Source organism: Aquarana catesbeiana, linkage group LG05 (genome assembly GCF_042186555.1).
Source record: "Aquarana catesbeiana isolate 2022-GZ linkage group LG05, ASM4218655v1, whole genome shotgun sequence".
Taxonomy (NCBI): domain Eukaryota; kingdom Metazoa; phylum Chordata; class Amphibia; order Anura; family Ranidae; genus Aquarana; species Aquarana catesbeiana.
In genome coordinates this window covers 29,271,227-29,288,557 of record NC_133328.1, presented here as the reverse complement: position 1 = coordinate 29,288,557, position 17,331 = coordinate 29,271,227, and the positions used below count along the sequence as shown (strand labels likewise).

General features: G+C 42.6%; 1 protein-coding gene and 1 non-coding gene across 2 annotated transcripts in view; both read left to right on the top strand.

The window, feature by feature from the left end:
• The window catches only part of GLCCI1 (glucocorticoid induced 1), a 153,525-nt gene that overhangs the window by 75,825 nt on the left and 60,369 nt on the right, over positions 1-17,331 (top strand). The window lies entirely within an intron of this gene.
• Positions 10,218-10,350, top strand: LOC141146555 (small nucleolar RNA SNORA54). The gene has a single exon (XR_012244948.1). It is a non-coding gene; the product is annotated as a small nucleolar RNA SNORA54 (small nucleolar RNA).

Sequence of the window (17,331 nt, the reverse complement as noted above, 5' to 3'; positions counted from 1 at the left end):
GGAAGAATCCCGCCTGCCGATCAATGTGCTGGAGCTTCAGGCGATCACGCAGTGCCTTTCCACATGGCTGCAGAGGCGTCCGGTCAGGATCCACTCGAACAACGCCACGGCAGTGGCGTATGTCAATCAGGGAGGGACAAGGAGCTCAGTGGCGGCGCTGGAGGTCTCTCACATCCTTGTGGGCAGAGCGGCGCGTGCCGGCTCTGTCAGCCATGTACATACCGGGCGTAGAAAACTGCAGGCAGACTACCTCAGTCAGTTGCTGGACCAGGGGAATGGTCACTGCACCGGAAGTGTTTCAGCTCATTTTCCTATGGTGGGGCGTGCCAGATGTGGATCTCTTGGCTTCTTGGTTCAATCGAAGGTGCAGAGGTTTGTGGCCAGGTCAAAGGATCCCTGGGCGGATGCATCAGACGTGTTGGTGGCCCCATGGAGGCATTATCGGCTGGTTTATGCCTTTCCTCCTCTCAGGCTCCTCCCTCGTCTGCTATGAGGGAGGAGCCTGCTACGACAGCTTTGGCTGTCTTTTTTTTTTTTTTTTTTTGGCGACGAACTCATTGGTGCGTACGTTTGTTCAGGGGGTTCAGCATGTGGCCCCTCCGGTATGCCGCCCGCTGCCCACATGGGATCTGAATCTGGTACTCTCGGTGCTTCAGAAACGCTGTTTGAAAACATTAGGGAAATTCCTTTATGACTTTATCTCAGAAAGTAGTCTTTATAGTGGCTATTACATCTGCAAGGTGGGTTTCTGAGTTGGCGGCCTTGTCATGCAAGTCCTCCTATATGATCCTCACAAGGATAAGGTGGTGCTGCATCCGCAGCCTCTTTTCATCCAAAGGTGGTTTACTTTTCATTTAAATGAGGACACTGTGCTTCCGTCCTTATGTCCTCGGCCATCGCGTCCAGGGAGGTCGCTTATATTCTTTGGCTGTGGTCCGGGCTCTGCGGGTATATCTGTCTGCTACAGCTCCTTTCCGGAGGTCGGACTCTGTTTGTTTCGGTGGCTGGTCCGAAGAAGGGCCTGGCGGTTCGTCTACCATTTCTCGGTGGATCAGACAGATTGAAGTTCGGGCTTATGCCATAAGGGGGTGGGGCGCCTCCCTTTCCTGTCACGGCACATTCTACCAGGCAGTTGGTGCTTCTTGGCTTTCCGGCATCAAGCGTCTGTTTTCACAGGTGTGTATGGCGGCTACCTGGTCGTCCGTACACACTTTAACCAAATTTTACAATGTCGATGTGGGCGCATCTTCGGATGCATGCTTCGGCCCGCAGGGTTTTGCAGGCAGCTGTCGGAGGTTGCAACTCCTCTGATGGGGACTTTTTTTTTAGTTGTGGGTGGAGTTTATTTTCTTTGTGTTCCCACCCCTCGTTTTTGGCACTGCTTGGGGACGTCCCTAAGGTCAAGATTAAGGTGCTGTGTCCGTCAATGAAAGAAAGGGAAAATAGGATTTTTGTACTCACCGTAAATCCTTTTCTCTAATGTTCATTGAGGGACAGCACCCACCCCCTCCTATTTGCTTCCAGCAGCTCAGTTTGTCAAAAAGCAGTACAGACTGAGGGGTTATAGCCAGTAGGACCGCTCCCTGGGCGGGCTGTGCTGTTTTTTGTGTTCTGCCTAGTCCTCTCTAAAGGTGGCGATATAACCCTAAGGTCAAGATTTAGAGTGCTGCATCCGTCAATGAACAACAGAGAAAAGGAATTTATGGTGAGTACAAAAATCCTATTTTTTATTAAATGAACAATGTCATAAAAGCAGTACATACAATATAATCATAGCCAAAGATGTATGCACAACATCCTATAAATGACAATGATCTACTCTAGTCACGTCCATATTTTCTACATGTTTCGCCATATGGCTTCTTCAGGAAAGAACGTGATGGTTCGTTTAGTGTATGTATGTGAGAGATACTTGCACTCTGCCTTAAAGTCTTCATACCCCTTGAAATTTTCCACATTTTACATTTGTTACAAGCAACAATGTAAATGTATTTTATTGGGATTTTATGTGATAGACCCAACATAAAGTGGAACGTAATTGTGAAATGGAAGATGATAAATGATTTTCAACATTTTTTACAAATGCAGTATGTGGAAAGTGTGGCGTGCATTTAGGGACCTTAGCTTGTAATCCCTTGAGGGCAGGGACGGTACAATATGTATGTAAAGTGCTACGCAAAATGATGGCCCTATAATAAATATACACTGCAATTCCAACAGACATGAGCTGTAGAGGAGTTCCAGTACTCAATGCGTTTTGCTGATGGGCTTCTTCAGGGGAGGGGTGTTCTAGCGGAAGACAAAGTAAATGTCTCATCTCTGGTCACTGTTCAGCCACTACTGATAATGTAGACTTTCCTGGAGGCCAAGGGATGGTATCCCTTACCAATGCTAGTCCCTGGCTGCTGTATTCAGTGCAAAGAAATGGGTATAAAATACCATAGCTTAACACACAAAGGGTAACAACTACTATGACAAATCACTATGTGAAAAGTGTACAGACAACCCCCCCCCCATGTGTTCTCATCTGCAATATGACAGGCCATGTCATTTTAAGTTGCCATTTGGAATAGACTTATTACCAGGACCCCATACTTGTAATTTATTTTGAATATGTTACATTCTAATAACGTGATCTTTCGGTGAGCTATAATTATTGTAACATGATATCCACAGCATAAATAATTGTTAGCTGTATCATCAAGCAAAGGCATACTTGCATTCGCTATAGATAATGCCTTGTTTTCTGAAAGTTAAAGAGCCCCGTAGTAAGAACACAGAGCTTTCTACAGACAGCAGCTAGCTGCAGGTATTTTACTCCCTGCAAAGCATGGAGTTAAAGGGGTTGCAAGTTCAGAAGGTTTTTTTTTTTTATCTGATGCATTCTATGCATTAAGATAGAAAGAAAGCTGCCTGTGTGCAGCAGCTGCCCCAACACCCCCTAATACTTATCTGCGGTCCCTCTGTCCCTCTGTCCCTCTGTCCAGCGTTGTCCACGAGTGTCTCAGCCGCCCTCCTGATAGCCAATCTGGATGGAGGGGGGCTGAGTTGGGGATTCGTGTCTTAATAAACAGAGTTGTGGCTCGGTGCCCCATAGCAAGCTGCTTGCTGTGGGGCACTCACCAGGAGGAGGAGCCAGGAGCACGAAGAGGGAGGATCCAGGCTGCTATGTGCAAGTCACTGCAACAGAGCAGGTAAGTCTAACATGTTTGTTCTTTTTATGTGAACAAAAACAAGACTTTACAATCACTTAAAAACCAGCACATAGCTTAGCGAAAAAGCAATACTGCACACACACTAAACATATTACATATTGGGGGCACAGTTAACCCTTTGCCCCTAAATGTTAACCCTTCCCAGCCAGTGTCGTCAGTACAGTGACAGTGTATATTGGTGTCATATTGTCCACTGTGCTATCAGTGTCTCACTGCATTATAAGTAGCTGATCGCCTTAAAAAAAATAATTATATATATATATATATATATATATATATATATATATATATATATATATATATATAATTTTTTTTTTTTTAATTCCAGTATCGTATCTATACCAGTGGTCTCAACTGCGCCGGGGTGCTGGATGTGCCATTTGGTTGCCTTCATTGTGCCCTTGGGCACTATTCCACTAACTGACACCATCAATGAACACTTTGTTTTAATGAAAACATAATTTATAAATGATGGGGCACTGATACGGGGCGTTTTCTACACCGACTTTTGGTATTCACAGGAGTAAAAGGTATGCAACAAAGCAGCCATTGATGGGGCCACACTTCATTAGAGCTAACTTTTTACTGTGCAAAAGGAGATAAATAATTTATGGCAATGCTTCAGCTAAACCGCACTTTAGAAAAGTTAGATCTCCAGCCTGCTGTGTGGTTTCTCAGTTGTGCCTGGAATAAAGACAGACTGAACACAATCCCAATTTCTTTTGGCAGGTAAAATAGCTCATAAACTTTGTATTTCTTCTCGATTTACCTGTTGCGAGTTCACTTAAAACACATTACCTGCCATTAATAGGGTGCCCAATCAGCATTTTGCTTTTTAAAAAAAATTTTATTGCACGATAGAGCTGCACAATAACCGTTTAAAAAAAAAAAAAAAATCTCGATCTCTATTCAACCCCTTTACGATCTTAAAGTGGACCATCAGTCATATTTTTTTCAACTTTCCATCTATTAAATCTCCTGGCTTGTTTTAACTTTGGATAGTAAAATATTTTTTCTGCCAGTAAATTACCTTATACAGCCCACTTCCTCTTTCTTGTCTGGTGAAAAGCCTAGGCATGTGACATCATGCACAGTTCTCTCACACTCTTGTGAGAGTTTGCCAGAAAGGAGGGGGATGAGTCATGAGGGCCAATGAGAGCTGCAGAGATGGAGGTATGCGTCTGTGTAAATCCAGGAAGGGAACAGGCAGCAGCTTCAGCTGCCCACAGTTAAAATGGATGCAGCCAGACTCAGTGAAGGGAAATTTCTGCAGCATATTTGGCAAGTACAGAATCGCAGTATATATAATAAAATATGAAAAGTGGTTGGAGGAAGCATCATAATGGCAAGATGTGAGCAAGCTGCAGTACCTCTTTAATCAGCATTTCACAATTCATGTAACAAGTGCAGAGCAGTTCTCCTGCTCACAGCTGTCAACACCCCCCCCCCCCCACAAAAAAACGATTTTCATAGGCTCAAAAAAAGCTAAAAGAATGCTGGATGCAAAATGCTGATGGCATTTTTGTGCCAGCTTCTAGTAGCATTTAAGGGGCATTAGATAGTGTTTTTACAGTACATGAAGGAAAAAAAAAAGGTTAATAGTATTTGTTGCATTTAGAAGCAGTTAGGAGCATTCAGCGTGTTTTTTTTTTCTGCTGGTAAAACGCTCAAACTACAAAAACAATTTTTTTACCAAGCAGCAACTCTTCTTTGTTTTGGGGGGGGGGGGGGGGGGGGGCTGTTCTGTAGTTCTGTCTAAGGTGACAGTGCTGCCCCTTCATGGATGCTGTACTGTGAATTGTCTCTATAGGACTGGAAGTGTTGGGGGCCCTTTTACACGGGAGGTCCGATCGGGTCCGCCTCTTAGTTTTTCACTCGGACCTGATCGGACACTGCATTGTCCTCAATGGAGCAGAAGATCGCTGACACCCGCCGCATTTGATCCTGTTTGCCAAAAACAGACATATGGTGGTCCTAATTTCCTCCCTCCGGCGGGTTGGATGGAAGGTGCACGGTTTCTACCAGATTTCCCATAGGAGAGAGCGTGACGGTGTACAGTAAATGGACCTGTCATCACTTAGCGGGATAGCGGGTGCGATTCCCCCACTGGGCAAACTGATTCCATTAAGCGGAGGAGCCCGTGTGAAAGGGGGCCTTGCTGGCAGGATCACCAGTTAAAAATAAAGGGTAAAAAACTTAGTGATGGTAAACCTTAAAGCAAACCTTTATTATATTGCAACATACCAATTCATAGATGTGATGACTGCATTCGTTTTTCTTTTTTCAGGCTTTCGTTCCCTTTATTTTCACCTGATACAGTCAGTAAGTGTTTTTTTTTTTCAACAGAACAAGCTCTCCTGCAAATCCTAGCAGTTTAGAGTGTTGCATGAAATCATTTACCACTGACAGGCGTGTTTAAAATGGTCAGTTTTTTATTTGTATAAAGCCTTTATATATACCAACAAGAAAGCAAAACTTGCTTTAACTGAGTATTAGCTGGAGTTTGGCTTTGTATTTGTTATGTATTATCAGAATTAAATACCCTAACACTCCCCTCCCCCCCAGACTGACAATGCTGCTGTCTCCAAAGGTGCCCCCTGTGCTCTTCATCCAGAGTTGTGTCTCACTTAATACAGGTGGTGTTATTGTCTGTATCACAGGTGAAAACAGAGGGGGTATAAACCTGAAAAAAACTAATGCAGATATCACATCTAATGATTGGTGAGCTGCAATAATACATATAATACATTTTCGGTTTTGGCTTTAATACAGTTTTGAACAAAGCAAATGCAGCCACCACTCTACTACTAAGCTGCACTATTTTTTTTTTCTTCGGTTTGAATATTTTAAAGTACATGTTCATATTTAAAATAAGATCACCCCCTGGAGTATAATCAGATGTTCACCTCCCTGAGTATATTCAGATGTTCACCCCATATATCACAGCTCTTCTTTACCCCCAACCCTCCTACTATGGCAGGTCTGTATCCCCTCTGAGGGCCAGCTGCCTACACACCAACGTCACTTAGATTTAATGGGTTTTTGTCTGTATTTCAAGCCGCTTGTCAAGAATGTTGTAGCACTGGGTGATTTTTTTTTTTTTTTGTCGGGCTGCAGCCCTCGGAGGACCAGCTTGAGGGGGGCAGGAACCTGGAATTTGAGGGCTAGGGGGTTAGGCTTGGAATTTTAATTTTTTTTTTTGTACTTTTAAGTAATGTTTAGAACCAGTGGTACATCGAAAGCCAGTTTAGGGCGTGCTTTTGGGGTAGTGTAAGAGACGGTAGTGTGGTGAAGGTGGTAGCACCCAGGTGAAGGTCACCACTATAGTCTGAGGGAGGATCCCACTATAGATGATACTTGTGTTTTTTTTTTTTTTTTTTTTTTTTTTTTTTTTTTTATGAGATCAGTTATCAATAACAAGGTTTTTAGCAAAAAAGTCACCTCTGATGTTTTTATATACATGGATTTCAATTGCTTCCAAAATTGGAGGGTCTGCTTAGTCACATGATTGGTTCTCGTCTTGTAATAAGAGAACCTGCAGGAAAAGGTAACAGCAAGCCTTTTAGTTTTAGAATCTTATGAAATTTTAAGATGGAGCAGGTTCACACCACAAAACGCACTCCAGATTTGTTCCGGATGTATTTCTGCATGCACGTTTTTATTGTGTTTTTGTCATGTTCCGATGCTTTTTGATGCCTTTCCAGATGCTTTATTCTTGTGTTTTTTTTTTTTTTTTCTTTCTTTCTTTTCACTGTACTGCGGTCTGGTGCATTACAATGTGCTTTTTGATTTGTTTTATTGCGGTCCAGAAAAAATGCGGTATGTTCAACTACTTATTTTTATCTGAAACAGACCGCACTGGTGTGAACTATGCCATTGGAAAACCATATAAGCTACTTTCTCCAGTCATCTCCAAAGGACAGAGCAAAATATTACAGCACACACATGCAAAAAAGACATTTACCTCCAGCAGGGCTAGTTTAAAACACCTAGACAATTAAAAAAAAAAATATTATCAGAAAATATGGGGATTTGGTCACACCATATTGCTATATGGTGCTAAGCCCACTTACTGCAGACAAAGTACCCCATTATTAGTGGGTCCTACACTATCCATTGTCATGGGTGAAGACCTCAAGTTCTCCCATATAGAGAGTGTATTGCTCTCAAGGTTCAGAGAAGCAGGATCTCCAATCCATGGATAGTGTAGGACCACTAATCATGGGGTACTTTGTTGTAGTAAGTGGCTTAGCACCATATAGCAATATGGTGTTACCAAATCCCCAGTTTTTTGATATTTTTTTTTAATTGTTTAGGTGTTTAAACTAGCCCTGCTGGAGGTAAATGTCTTTTTTGCATGTGTGCGCTGTAATATTTTGCTCTGCTGTAGGAGAGGTGATTGATACGCTTTTGCTAAGTAGGAAACCAGTCACTAGACAGCTTATGCAAAGTTCTGGAAGGTCTTCTCTCGCTGGCTCAGTCTAGAGAAGGCACTCTCCAAACAATCCCGACATTCCTGGATTTCCTCCAGGTGGGGGTTGACCAGGGTTTAGCTGCCAATACTCCAGGTTGCAGCACTATCAGTGTTTCTGGATCAGGCAGTGTTCGTAAGTCGCAACACTGCATTTGTAAGTGTAACTTCCAGTCGGAACTCTGCATTCGTAAGTGTAACTGCGCCTGTGCATGGATGTGGGATGTCCGGGCGCTTATGTTATTTAGGGCGTAGTATGGCAGTGTGGGATGTGTCGGAGGTGCTCGAAAGGTATCTAGGACCAGCGTGGAGCACAAGTGGCCGGCATTTGAGGCTGTTCGTAAGTAGGAGTCTTTCGTAACTTGGGTGTTCATAATTAGGGACTTCTGTAGTAGACTGGCTCTGAACCCCCTTGTAAAAATTTTTGACAGCCAGGAAAGGGTAACCCCGGTAAGGACAAACCAGTTTCCACATGAGACTTGTCCTGGTACTGGACGCCCTAACAAAAGGGCCTTTCGAGCTGGTGGTTCAATTTCAGTTAAATTTCTTTCCCTTAAGATGGCCTTCCTTCTGGCCATCACCACAGCCAGAAGGGTTGGCGACATACAGGCTCTGACTATTAAAGAGCCCTTTTTGTTTCTCCTAGAAGATAGGGTAATCCTCAGACATGATCCGTTTTATTTACCTGAAGTGACCTCAGGTTTCCATAGGTCACAGGAGATTATACTTCCATCATTTTGTCAGAACCCAAAAATAGGAAGAAAAATTTCTTTATTAGACATTAGATGATGTCTGCTGGTCTGTCTAGAGAGTGAGAGAATTTAGGAGATCAAACAATCTACTAATTAGTTTTTGTGGCAGAGAAAGGGTCTACAGGCCTCCAAGCCAACGATAGCCAGGTGGATCAAGCAGGCAATCTCAATGGCTTATGAGCACTCAGGTAGACCTGTCCCAGCTCACCTTAAGACCCCTTTCACACCAAGGCATTTTTGCAGCGTTTTAGCGCTAAAAATAACGCTTTAAAACGCTCCCCATGCATCTCAATGGACCCTTTCACACTGAGGCATTGCGCTGGCAGGGCGTTGAGAAAAGTTCTGGGAGCAGCTGTTTGGGCATTGAAAAAAGCGCTTCAGAAACACCCCTCTCATGAATGACATGAATGAAATGCTGTAAAAAAGCCTGAATAGCGCCTAATCTGCCCTGAGCTGTAGAAAAGTCACATGATCTCACAAAAAAAGGTAAACATGCAAGCAGAAAAGAGAGCATCTACAACACAGGACTGAAATTGTGGGAAGGTCAGAATGATTAAACAGACCATCAAGTGCCAAAAAACAAAAATTAAAGCGACAAAGAATTAATCCCAGAAAAATGAAGATTTGAAGTAAAACAAGACACTGCTTGTTACTTTACAAGACACTGCTTGTTACTTTACAAGACACTGCTTGTTACTTTACAAGACACTGCTTGTTACTTTACAAGACACTGCTTGGTACTTTACAAGACACTGCTTGGTACTTTACAAGACACTGCTTGGTACTTTACAAGACACTGCTTGTTTTACATGATCTCACGAAGGATAAACATGCAAGCAGAAAGATAGCATCAATAACACATGCTTCAATAACGCTTGAAAAACGCTGTTATAACGCCTGCAGCGTTGCGTTAATTTTACCGCTAGCGCCCCTAAAATGCTGTAAAAACGCGGTAATAACGCTAAGGCGTTTTGGGGCATTTTTGAAGCGCCTTGGTGTGAAAGGGGTCTAAGGCTCACTCAACTAGATCACTGGTGACCTCCTGGGCAGAGAGGGCAGGCACCTTGATTGATCAGATCTGCAGGGCAGCAACATGGACGAGCCAAAATACCTCCCTGAGGCACTACAGAGTGAAGCTGTTGTCCCCTCAGAACTTGGCGTTCGGTAAGAAGGTCCTACAGGCGGAGGTCCCACCCTAAGGTAGTCCTGAACTTCTTGCTCATCGTCTTTGGTGTGCCGTCCTGGAAGATGACTGGAGAAAATTACCAGTTACACTTACCGGTAACGGGTTTTCTAGGAGATCTTCCAGGACGGCAGGCCTACTTCCCTACCCTTAATTGTCTGTGATGTTTTAATTCTCACAGAATGTACCCTCTGGCACCGGTGTGGGCTTATACTTTGTCATAACTGAGGCACAGTGGGATGGGCGGGGCCTTTTAAACTCTTTTGTTTGTGTTTCCTGTCAGTTGAGACCCGTCATCTCAGGTGTGCCGTCCTGGGAGATTTCCTAGAAAACCCGTTACCGGTAAGTGTAACTGGTAATTTTCCATGCTTTTTTGATGCAGAAAAAAAAATACACTGACTGCATGTGGTGTGAACTGGCCCTTCAAAAATAACACAAGGCTAACTTTTTATTTTTTATTTTTCTTCAAATATCCTGAAGCACTGCTGTTAACCAGGGTTAAATAAAACCAGATGTGTGTTTTTTTTTTTTTTTTTTTTTTTTTTTTTTTTTTTTTTATATTTTTTTGCTCTTTTGGCCTGGGTGTCGTTCTAACGCTGCACTGTACGTAACTTACTTCCAGCTCTCTTCTGGCTGTGGGTTCCATTCCAGTGCTATATTATAACTGGTTGGGGGGTGCATGTGGCAGGTGCTGTGTCCTGTCATTTCCCCTAGAGACCAGGGACATGATTTGTTTGAAACAATAGTCTTAGTGTTACTAAACCCACAACCGTTACATCAGTCTGTATATGCAGTAAAACATGTTTGTTATACTCGCTGGGGAACCTAATGGGTTAATCCTCTGCAATGTGTAAAAAGGTGGTTTGATCCTGTCTTCTCTGATCCTCCCCTTCTTCCAGTCCCCAATCTGCTGATAGAACAGAGCCTTGAAGGCACTCTGCACATGCTCAGTTTGATATGTATTGCTAGAGTTTTTATTTTATTGGGAGGGTGCATGTTATCAGCACAGGGCCAATCGACACTGCCCAGCAAGAGTCGGGGGTAATGCAGCCTCAAAGGACAGTCAGAGTAGAGTGTCAATTACTTATACAAGCTTTAACCATACACTGATAGTCACAAGACTGCTATATATTGCTGATAAGAAAAGATATTTAGCAGTTTTTATTTACTAAAATAATTGCATTTCCATGTACTGTGGGAGACCAGATATAGTGAATGCAGGTCCTGGGTTTAGCATCACTTAAGTTTGTTTTTTGTTTTGTTTTTTTTTTTTTATATTGGAGTGGAGAGGGATTGTTGTCTGCATCCACGTTGGGGAGATTCACCATCTCCATTTGTCTTGTTTACCTTTGAAAGTAAAGAAAATCCCACATTTTGGGTTGTCCCGAGAAAAAGAAAAAAAGAGAGACATTCTAGCTGGGACTCTAGTTCTGATGGCAACCAGACATTCCTTCCCTTTTAGAGGGATTTCCTATCACTACTTGTTTCTGCTATGGACTGGAAGTGAAGAGAAACGTAACGGCATTCTTTTTTCCATACTATCCAAAATAATACACAATCAAAAAGGGGTGCTTAACGTGGCAGGATTTTTTTTTTTTAGGCACAACTAGAGCTGCACGATTCTGGACAAAAATGAGAAACACGTTTTTTTTTTTTGTTTTTTTTTGTTTTTTTTTATTGGAATAAAGATCCCGATTCTCGGCGCAACATCTTTTACATTATACAAAAAAATTGGGCTAACTTTATGGTTTTCATAAACAGATACAAAGTATTTCTCCCTCAGCGCTCATGCAAAAAAAAAAAAGATGAATCAAAATATATATATTTAGCTGCTACTTTAAAAATGTAAACTGTATCAAAAAATATGTTAAACTGTCTTTTTAAACATTAGCAGCGCTTAAGAAGTTCATATGTGAAATAAAATAGAAAATAAAGATGAAAAGTTCCACTTGTGTTAAAGAGGAACTGCAGTCTGCTCACATAATTTGTAATAAAAACATCTTTGCCATTCTGAAGCTTCCCTCCAACCCCTTTGCATATTATACTTTATATTATATATATATACTGTGATTCTGTACTTGCCAAATATGCTGCAGAAACCTCCCTTCACTGAGTCTGGCTGCAACCATTTTAACTGTGGGCAGCTGAAGCTGCTGCCTGTTCACTTCCTGGATCTATACACGCACCTCCAGCTCTGCAGCTCTCATTAGCCCTCTTATAAATCACCCCCCCTCCTAGCCAAATCTCGCGAGAGTGAGAGAGCTGTGCATGATGTCATAAGCCTAGACTAATGACCAAACAAGAAACAGGAAGTGGGCTGTATGAGGTATTTACTGGCAGAAAAAAAGTTTAACTATCCAAAGTTAAAACCACAAGTGCAGAAGATATAATAGATGGAAAGATGAAATAATGTCTGAAGTTCCATTTTAAGATCGTGAAGGGGGTTGAATCCAGATCACTTTTTTTTTTTTTTTTTTAATTCTATTTATTTAATTTTTTCTTGTGTAGCTCTAGTAACAACTGAGTGACATTAAATTTAAAAGCTTTATTTTTTTTATCTTTAAAATTCAAGATCCTATAAGAATAGAGAACACAATCAATACAAAAGTTTTTGGGTCTTTTGATTCTTTAAAAAAAATAAATAAATAGGTAAAAGTTGCATCTGTCTGATGCTGCATCTGTCCCCTGGCACCTCTAATACTGAGAACCGAGCGATCTAACACTGCCAATCACTTGGTTCTCACAGCTCTGTGAGCAGAGAGCTGCTGACAGTCACTGTTGTCAGCCCGCTCTCTGCTGATAACGGGTCACGAACTGCGCCCTGTGATCCATAGGAAAAGTACAGCCAAACGAGCTTTGGCTGTACTTCTCCTTTTTAAAAAGAGGATCTCCTAGACAACAAAATACAATAGTGTATAAATTTAATTTCCATAAAAGTATTTCACATTTGCTGAAATCCAGTTTTCTTGTCCATAACCTAGCTCAACATGTTTCATGGACTACCTCCCCTTCATCAGGAGCTCTGTTTCTTTTTTTCTTTTGTCTAAGAGGAGATCCCCTGTTTTTAATGTATTGATTGAGTTTTCTCCATTCTTATATGGTCTTGAATTCTAAGATAGAAAAGGGGTGCTTAACCTGGCATATTTACAATTTCTGGTTATTAGGGATGCTGCACTATATGGCCATTTTGTTAAAAAAAAAAAAAAAAAGTTTGGCTTTAGATGCACTTTAAAGTAGAATGAATAATGATGTATTTAATGGAATTGAATGCTTTCCTCTCCAAATCTGTAAATTGCAGTTAGCAACATGTTCCCCATTGGGTAATATTGTTTGAACTGGGCACAGTTTCCAGGAACTTTCGCTCATTAAAGTATATAAGTGTGCCCCGCATGCAGTCTTGTCGTGAAAGACAATTGTGTGGCAAAGGAAGACTCTCCTGAATATTGAATGTTATTTCAGGTCAGCAGCTATTAAAATCCCGAATAACCCCAATCTGTCACTGCCAATGAGAGAGCTGTGCTGCCTGAATAAAAGCACAGGTTGCAAATTACTATGTGTCATCCATACTGCGCCCACGCCCGCCGTTTTACACTTCTCGCTAGTTACTTTACGCCCACACTCGGTAACCTAGACATCAGTTTTGTTCTAGTTGGTTTAATTACAAAGTGCAAGTGAACGTCTCCACTATCCCGCGTCTGCATTACCGCAAGATTAAACCGTCACATTAACCAGAATTTTGTAATGTTCTGGCAGGACAGATATTATTAATGGATTTTACTGCCTTAAAACAATGTGTAAAAGTAAATAAAGGTGCTGTCAGCTGTTTGTGGTGTTGGGCCTAACGGGGGGGGGGGGGGATTCTACCTCAGCCAATTGGGACCAGTCTACGAACTAAGAAAAGTGCGCCCTATTGTTAACCTGAGTTTCCTGTATAGCTAACACACACCGAGGAAAAATTGTCCATTGCATGATGACAACTTCTTCCTTTTTTCCAAGGTTTAGACTTGCTCAATTACCATGTTCTGATGGGTGGTAATGGCTACTCAGAATTTGTATGGTTGGGAAAGGTGGGTGATTGGGGTTCAAGTTAGTGGAAACTTGAACAATTAACATCTGACTTTTGGTGCAGGAGGTGGCATCTTGGAGACACTTGCTGGAGTTTGATCTTCAGCTTCTCACCTGCCAACATTTCCATTGTGTCATTGCACAAATTAGGAGACCTCCATCAAGCACCCTTGTGTCGTCTGAACAATAGTGTCATTGCCTCCATTCCACTGGAATAGTTCCAGGAGTTTTACTCCAATCTGTTCACCATTTCCCAAACCCAAATGGGGCATCTGCCTTGGATCTCAAAACTCTGAAGGTGAGCCCAGAAATTCTGCTTGGAATCAACCTGGTCTTTTACCACCTCCTTTTTTTTTTTATCAGGAAAAATTTCTGGCTTCTGTGGTTATTAAGGATGCTTTCCTGCATGTCCCCACCTTTCCATTGCATTATTATACTGTGGGGCCCTTAAACTACCAGTTTGTTGCTCAGATATTCACTATGGTGCAGACTCCACTTTAGGCTACTTGGACGATCTCTCTTTGAGAGAACAGTTGCCATGGGCGTGCCATCAGACATCATAGCCTTGACTGTCTAAACATTACAGCAGTTCTGATGGACCCTGAACCTTCAGAAATCTTTGCTGAATCTGACTTATTTGGAGTATCCGGGTCTAGTCCTAAATACAGCTCAGTGCAGAGTGTGTTCTTCCACACTCATTGGATTGATCTGTACAATCCCAGAATCGGCAAACTCTCCTCTTCTGCATGAAAGTCTTGGGTCTGATGGTAGCCTGTTTGAAAAGTTTCACTTGAGACCTCTACAACATAACATCCTATTGTCTTGGGACAAGACAGTCCATTCCCCAGAAAGGCCAGTCTGTCTGGCACTGAGGATCCGGTGGTCTTTGACTTGGTAGCTAAGGAATTTTGGCTCTGGAATCGAGAAATCCCTTCCTTATTTTTTGGAAGATCCTCATGACAAATGTCAGGCTGAGGAGTTGTCTTGATCACCCTGTTGTGCAGGGGGCTTAGACGTAATCCGTCTCCTCCTGATAAGCATTTTGGAACTTTGGGATGATTTGGCTGTTTCTTCAATTTTGGAACATCCTGATTGAATGTCATCTGGTTTATCTGGATAACCCCACAGCGACATACACTAAACATCAGGGACGAACTGGAAGTCTAGCCACAGCAAGAGACCGAATCCTGTCCCAGGCAGAACATCCTTGTCCACTGTGAGCATCCCAGGCATAAACAATTGTCTAATATTGCCTGGACCTGGGGAAGTGGTTCCTACACCCGGAGGGGTTCCAGGACCCATGTCATAGGTGAGGTGTGCAGGATTTGGTACTCCTGACAAGATGCTCCATGGGCTTTTCCAGATTGTCGGGATCCTTTGTCTCAAGGACAAATTTACTATCCTGCTTCACAGTAGCTGGCTTTTAATGTCATGGCTGTTGAAGCCCTGGTTTTAAAATGGGGGGCATCTCTGAATTTGTGGGATTCCTACAATGGTAAAAGCTGGAGGGGCTACTACCCGCAAAGTCCATCAGTGAATGCGTGGGCTTTGGGGCTTCCTTCCTAGTATTTTCTCAGTTTTCTGAAACTTCTCCTTCCTGCAGTTGGGCCTGGACAAGTGTGTAGCTCTTGGCATTATCAAGCGCCAAGTTTTCTGCCCTTTTCTTTAGTTGGAGACTATTGGCCTCAATCCTTGATTAAGACTTTTGTACAGGGAGTCTCCCATGGTAGCTCACATACATCGTTCCCCTGTGGCTCTATGGGATCTGAATCCCAGTTCTCTCTGCACTTCAGAAACAGCCATTTCCCATATTTGCAAGGCTGCAATCTGGTTTGATTTCTACCAGGTGGACTTTGTGGCCTTTTTTCAAATACCAGGCTTTGCGGTTGTTTTTTAGCCGGGGGCCATCACCAGTTCTGTTTTCTTGATCCTGTTAGTATTGCTGTGTTGCCCACCGCTCAGTTGGACTGCTTTTGGATGTTACGAATCTAACTTCTGTGTCCCTTAGCAGGTGAGAGAATAGCATTTTTTGCACTCCTCCAAAGAGGAGCTCCAGGCTCCCCCCCAAAAGTCAGCAGCTACAAATACTGTAGCTGCTCACTTTTAATACAAGGACTTTTACTTGTCCAGGGATCCTGCAATGTCCTACAAGCTAATCCTCTCCACCCACATATTATACAGGTTTTATATAGCGCCAACAGTTTGCGCAGCGCTTTACAACATGAAATAGAATATTGCATCTGTTCCTGTAAGGTCAACAAGTTTTTTTTTTTTAATCCTTTTTTAAATTTTATATTGTATGTTCTTTTAATTTGTACAAGCAAAGTCTATTCACTGTGCACTTTGCCTACATAATGTTTTTTTCTCCCTGTGATGGCTGCAGTTTATTTTTTTTATTTTTTTCACCAAAATGCAGTTCTGTTTTACTTTGTGACCTCCAATGAGTATTTAATTCTAATTTAATCATAATAACTTACAAGGATCAACAAGCAGCCCAATCCAGAATCTGTTGGCCTGCACTCGGTAGATTGGGAGGTGTTCCTTTTCTCATCTGAATTTTTTAAATCTGTGTCATTCTTCTAATTACAGCCAATCTCTAGAAGTCCTAAAAGAAAATCGTACCTACAGGCTTGCAAGTACGCCTATGTAGCATACCACTCTTTTATTGGGGCCACCTGCTGATGTTAAAGTTATGTTGTCCGTACACATAAATCCACCTGTGAATGCCAAAATATGTGGTCAAACTAATCTTCCACTACCATCTATTGTATTCTGACAAGCAGGTACCTGTGGCTGTCAGAAAACCTGAACAGTGACCACAGCTAAATGGCTGCTGTCACTGTTCGGCCAACTTTTTTCAACCGGCTTCGTAATCCAAAGTTAATATGGTTGGTGTGGGCAGGATCGCCCACAGCCTGAAATTTGGCCAATTCACAGGAATCGTCCAAAATTTGAGCAGTGTATTGCAAGTTTGAGGGAGGTTGTGGGACTACAGTTAGGTTTCTGGAACAGGGATGGGTTGCTGTTTAAAGCATAGTTATCCTGTACCCCGTGGATAAAGTGCATTTGTTGACCATCTCCTAGATTGTAAGCTCTAGTGAGCAAGGCCCTCTGCTTTATCCTGTATTCAATTGTTTTGTAACTGTGCTCTGCCTTCATGTTGTAAAGCTCTGCGCAAACTGTTGGTATATAAATCCTGTGCTCCAGAAGTGAAGACATCCCAATGTTAACAGCATGCGGGAATAGGGATGCTTAGAGGAGCTCCAGTCCCTGTCCCCCCCCCCCCCCCAAAAAAAAATTAAGTCAGCAGCTACAAATACTCTAAGGACACTTTACTGTGCAGGGATCCAGCGATGTCCTCACCCGAACCGATTCTTCAATTGGCTTCTGGCGCTGGCATCTCTACTAAGGGAAACAGCCTTGCGGCTTCACAGCCTGTTTCCTACTGCGCATGCGTGTGCCATGCTGTGTCTAGTGAATTGTCTGGAATGGTACCAAATGTGGCAGTGGAAGGAGGGAGGGTGCAGACTAGCACAGCTTCCCCTTTTTTGGGTGGAGCTCCGCTTTAACTGGTGCAGCCCTGCTCAGGGGGATCTCGATGCATCGCTGTAAAAAGTGCACAAATAGGAAGATGCACATGCCTAG